The sequence below is a fragment of the Arachis ipaensis genome, chromosome B09, assembly GCF_000816755.2.
Source record: "Arachis ipaensis cultivar K30076 chromosome B09, Araip1.1, whole genome shotgun sequence".
Classification (NCBI taxonomy): domain Eukaryota; kingdom Viridiplantae; phylum Streptophyta; class Magnoliopsida; order Fabales; family Fabaceae; genus Arachis; species Arachis ipaensis.
The window spans coordinates 145,572-151,844 of NC_029793.2; the positions used below are offsets into that span (position 1 = coordinate 145,572).

Consider the following 6,273-nt stretch of genomic DNA (forward strand, 5'->3'; position numbering starts at 1 on the left):
CTATTAAAAAAACAAATAATTAATTTTTTTAAAAGCTAACAATATCTTATTTAAAAAAAAATTTTTGTAATACTTATTTTTTTTAAAAAGTCTATCCAAATATAAAATAAATTTGCCTATTAAAAAATGTTTTTAAAAGAATAAAAAATATTTTGTTTAAAAGTGAATATTTTTCTCTTAAGACGTTAATCAACTAATTTGTTTATGTAAGTGAGAACTACAAATGACAGATTTTTCTTTATTTTTTTGTTATTTTTTCATATACATTGATAATTTGTTGTATAAAAATTAAGAAATATTATTGAATTTTAATTTTTTTTTACTTACAAAAATTAACAGAGGATATACATATTAAAAAGAATGACATTATTAATTGTTGTTATTAATCTTATCTATATTTATTACTAGTTATTTTAAAATGTTAAAATTTGAATCTTTGGTGTTATATTTACATGATTGGTTGACATTAATATTGTCATTTGTTGTATATATTTTAAATAAAATATTGTATCAACCTTTTTATTATCTATTATTAAATAGGTTATGCACATTTTTTAATAATAATGAGTTTATATGAATTATAATAGTTAATTCAAATTGAGTACACTTCAAATTTAATATATTTTTTTTGTGACTTAAATAAATTAAACAAATAAAAATAAAACAAATAAAATAAGGAACCGCTTAAATAGATAGACAGTTCCATTTAAGACTACTCTTAAACTCTTTCTAAAGTGAAAGAAGCTCTACATGCGAAAGTTGTAACTTCATCCCCATCTTTGCCATAGTATCTGCCACCGTGTTTGCATCTCTCATCAACACGCCAGTTCCAATGCATGATATCTCTAATTTTGAGCACCAATGGATCAATAAACCCAAAACCATCTTGAGTAACAAGATTAAATGCTTACACACAATCCGTCTCACAAATAACATCTCGTTGACCCACATCCAAGCTAAGAGATATCCTCTCCAAATAGCAAACAATTCTCCTTGAAGAATACTATTACTCTCAATCATTCCCAAACACCCCCTTTGCCAACTCTCATTACAATCTCTAATAACACAAGCAAAACCAACACTATCACTCGAACCAAAATAACTAGCATCACAATTAATCTTAAAAGTATCAATGGATGGGGATTCCAAAAACCATTTAGAGTAGAGGGAATGGACATACGTTATAATTCAAAAATATTCCTAAGCTCCTTTTCTGAAATTAATGCCAGACAATTCACTTTTTCCGGAGGCCAAGTTTCATAGGGATTAAAGATGTCATTATTCCTTACTCGCCATATCTACCAAAGTTTCGAAAAGAACTTTAATGGATATTCTCTGCTATGATACAAGAACCAGCTCTTCAAATCCAAAGGATGACAAGAAATATCCAACCTATGCCAGACAAGCTGAGCTTTTGGACAATCCTGAATGCAATATAAAACCGATTCTTGGCTAGAAAGACATCTTGGACACCTATCCGATGACGACATCCCTCTTCTAAAACGAAAACTTGCAGTAGGAAGAGCCTCCTTAAGACACAACCAAGCCAAAAACTTATGCTTTTCCGGAACAAGCTGACGCCAAAGCCAAAGCCAATTCTCCCACTCCTCCCAACCAAACAGCTGCTTACACAACCACAAGTAACCATTGCGTGAGTCATAGACTTTGGCAGCAGACCCACTCCAATACCAACCCACTTCCGGACCTGCTTGTTCATCTGGATTGTAAGAGAGAATATTACCTTTCAGATCTTGAGATAAAGGAGAATAAAGAGTATCCAAATGCCACCTACCAACTGACCAAATATCTTGTATCCGGAGATTCGAATCAGAAATGTGAACATAATCCATCTCATTAGATAACCGTCCTTCTCTTCTCCAGCTAGAAAACCAAAAATTCTTGTTCAAATCTTCAATACACCAAGCAAACCCATCCTTCAACACTTCCCAAGCCTTGCAAAGACATCTCCAAATGGGGGAGTCCTTGTTCTTAGGATAATTAAAATAGTCATATAGAGATGATCGGTATTTGGCATCTAACAATTGGACCCATAGCTTGTTTGGCTGCTGGAAAAAAGTCCAAACTAGCTTCCCAAGAAGAGCAATATTTACACAATTAGGATCTCTAATCCCCAAACCTCCATATTTTTTTGGAGTAACCAGTACCTTCCAACTAACAAGATTCAATCCTCTTCCATCAACTTGTCCTTTCTAAAGAAAATTCCTCATTATAGACTCCAATTTACTAATGATTCCTTTGAGAAAAATAGAGACCTGCATCTGGTACGTGGGAATAGCAGTGGCAATAGAATTAACCAAGCAGAGTCTACCAGCCCTATTGAGTAAACTCTCTTTCCAGCTTGCTAGCCTACTCTGAATCTTATCTAGGACACCATTGAAAGCTGAACGAGTCACCCTAGAATGGCTAAGGGTAACTCCAAGATACTGGCCCAAGTCCTGGATAAATCTGATAGAGGATACCCCAGTGAAAACTTCTGTCCTTGTTGCAGAGACATTCTTAGAGCAAAGCGCTTTAGACTTCTCCACATTAATCTTCATCCCAGATGCTTTGCAAAAAGTCTCTAAAATCAACATCACATTTTGTACTTGTTTCTTTGTAGCATTACAGAAAAGAAGCAAGTCATCCGCAAACATTAAGTGGGATATTCTTGGTCCCCCTCTAGAAATAGAAATTGGCTCCCACAAGCCCAAATCAACCTGATGACTAATCAAGTATGCCAATCGCTCCATACACAACACAAAAAGATAAGGTGACATAGGGTCTCCTTGTCTAAGACCTCGGCTAGGAGTAAAGCCATTCAGACGATTCTCGTTCCAAAGAATAGATAAGGAATAAGCAGTGACACAATTCATAATCAAATTAAGTGTAGGAATAGGAAAACCAAAGCTCTTAAGGGTATGAGCTAAAAATCTCCAGTCAACTCTGTCATAAACTTTCTCTATATCAATCTTAAAGGCCAGTGTGCCTTTTTTTGATTTAGTCTTCTTCATAAAGTGGAGGACTTCTTGAGCAATAATGATGTTGTCAGGAGTTTCTCGTCCCGGAATAAATCCTCCTTGAAGCGGGTCAACAATCTCCGCAAGATGAGGACGAAGCCTATTAACAAGGACCTTCGTGATGATCTTGTAAACTACATTGCAGAGACTAATCGGCCTGAAATCTTTCATAGATACCGGTGATTCAACCTTTGGAATAAGAACCAGTAAAGTCTCCAACATTCTCGGATCAAGAGTAACATCGGAGAATGCCTGCTTAACCATCTTCCAAACATCAAGACCAATGATCTCCCAATATTCTTTGAAGAAAAAAGCTTGAAACCCATCAGGACCTGGAGTTTTAAAAGAGTTCATGTGAAAAACAGCTGTTCTGACTTCCTCCATAGTAACTGGTGCCGTAAGATTATTGCAAGCTTCCTCATTAAGAGAAGGAAGAGGCACATCACCAAGGCAACTCAAATCAACATCATATAAATGACAGAATAAGCTTTTATAGAAAGACTCTGCTTCTTGACTCAGAACCTCTGGATCAGTTTCTCACATTCCATCCTTGAGAAAAAGACTATGAATCTTATTATACTTCCTTCGCGCAAGAGTTTGAATATGAAAGAATTTTGTATTCCTATCCCCAAACCTTACCCACTGCTCTCTGGACTTTTGGAACCATAGGAGCTCTTCTTGCACTAGAGTATTATTATAATCATCAAGCAACTGTTGCTCTTTCTGACGCAAATAAATACTATCCACCACTTCCAAACGCTTTTGTAAATAATTAATCTACTGCTCTAATTCACATTTCTTAACAAAAAATGTTACCAAATACCTTCGAGTTAAACTCTAGTGAATTCTTCTGTACTTTCGAAAGCTTACCATGAATCCCTCTATTACCAGACCACCATGACTGGTTCACAATATCCCTATACCCAGGATGACTAGCCCAAGCAGTAACAAATCGAAAAGGTCGATTCTCTTTAGGCTGAGGATGACCTTTACAACGCACCAGAATAGGGCAATGATTAGACTGAAACATATTTAAAACTTCGGCATAAGCCTCTGGAAAGATAGATAACCAACTAGTATTTAAACAGACTCGATCAAGCTTTTTTGCCACATGAACATAAATTTTCACCCTCCTGTACCAAGAAAATCGCCTCCCAATAGTTTCAGATCAAACAAACCACTATCCCCTAACGAAGTAGCAAACATGTTTGCTCTTTGATGAGAAAATTGACAGCCCTTAGATTCATGAGAAAATTTGACTTCATTAAAATCACCAAGAACAATCCAAGGTCCTTGAAAAATCATGGATTGTGCAACAAGATAATCCCAAAGGAGAACCCTTTTATTAAATTGAGGATTGCCATAAATACCACTACACCTCCAAATTAAATTATCAAAGTGAACCTCAACAGTAACACCCTGATCAAAAGCATCAATGAACTTACAACAAACACCCTTCATAGAGGAGAGAAACCAAATACCTCCCTTATGCCCCTCTGCTTCTACTATACCAACAGAGTGATACCCCAACCTTTCCCAAAATAATTTTAAATGCTGAAAAGGGGAGTGAGTTTCAACCACAATAAAGAAAACAGGTCTAAATTTCCTAACAAGTTCCTTACAATGCACCCGGGCTAAATTATTAGGAACACCCCTAATATTCCAAATAATCATATTTAAACTATCCATAAATAACAAAGACAGAATAAATAAGAACATAAACTCTAAAAACAATCACCAACCTCAATAGGTGGTTTGTCCTGTGGTACTGGCACACTCTGATCCTCAATAATTGCCACCTTCGGACCCCCTGACACTGCACCTGCCATGCTTCCATCTACTAATTAAGGTTTCCTCCATTGTGCCACAATTTTTATCAACTGGCGAGTTCTGCAGGGAGGAAGGCCAAGGACGCTTCCGTAAAGAAATTTCACGACGTGCAGGAGTTCTGCGCGATGGAGATGGTGTAATTTCATATTTTTCTCGCTTCCCCATCCTAATGCTAATTGATTTGCCTCCATCACCATGCAAATTGGGCCTTGGAACCCTTCTCGAACCATACTTGTGCTGGTTTCCATCTTGGTCCTTCGAACCTGATGACTGGCCCACTGTGAATTTTTCCTTACGCAACACTTGTTGCCAGCCCTCTCCATCATCCATGCATGCCTCATTAACATGACCATCAGGCACGTGAGGAGCTAATAATTCCGTAACCACATCCTTCCCTTTAACAACTCCTAATTTCTCACCTAAATTACGAGGATTCTCACCAAATCACGAGCTTCTGACTTAGCCTCTTTTTGAATCTCATGATTATTGTGTGGCACTAGTGTCGGGACTTCATTATTTTTTCCATCACCAAAGAAATTTCCGTTTCCTTCCAAGGACTCCTTCTCCATGCACAACGATTTATCATGCCCATACCGTGCACAAGTAGCACAAATCAACTATAAACTCTCGTACTCCACTTCATAAGTCACACCCTTCACTATAATATATTTGATTACAGGCAACTTAAGATTAATTTGAACACAAGTTCGGGCATATTTTCCTCTTTTTGCAAGCTTAGTGGCTAAATCTACTTTCACCGGAAGCAATTCGCAACATTGCTTGTTCCTGGTAGCACCAAATTGGAAATTCCGAGACTCGAATCCATACCAACATTGATCCAAAGAATTTTTCGCATGGCCTAAAATCCACATCCCATGACTTTACTGCAACATAGTGACCGTCTATCAACCATGGGCCACCAAGAATGACTTTCTCACAATCCGCAGCAATATCAAATTTAACCAAAAAATATACAAACCCCACATTCAACAAATCAAACCCTCCTTTGATGCGCCATACTATCCGAAGCTTATGCATGAGAGCCGTGTAGCCATAATACTTATCCAGCACCTTGATCACAATGGCTTCCTTACAAGGTTCAGTTAGACAGCTCTTTGCCTCCTTGGTAAAACTGACACTTGGTGGACGAGAATCACCCTGCTTACCTGTCACCGTCGCGATACTATCCTCAAATAAAGACCCTACTAATGCAAATGCCTTAGACTTTTCTGCACCAATGACTTTATCTCTAAAAGAGACATTGGATGACTTTTTTAATCCCTCTCGAGTAGAACACTCAATCAGTTCCTTTTATTCTCTTACTCTCTCACCCCCGCTCGCCAACTCCCACTTTATACCACTCCTTCTACCGGTACGGTAGCCTTCTCTATTCCCTCTCTCGCACCCATCCACACATAGGCCACAA

At 37.4% G+C, this 6,273-nt stretch overlaps 1 pseudogene; it reads right to left on the reverse strand.

The window, feature by feature from the left end:
* Positions 685-6,273, reverse strand: part of LOC110266223 — a 6,883-nt pseudogene continuing 1,294 nt past the window's right edge.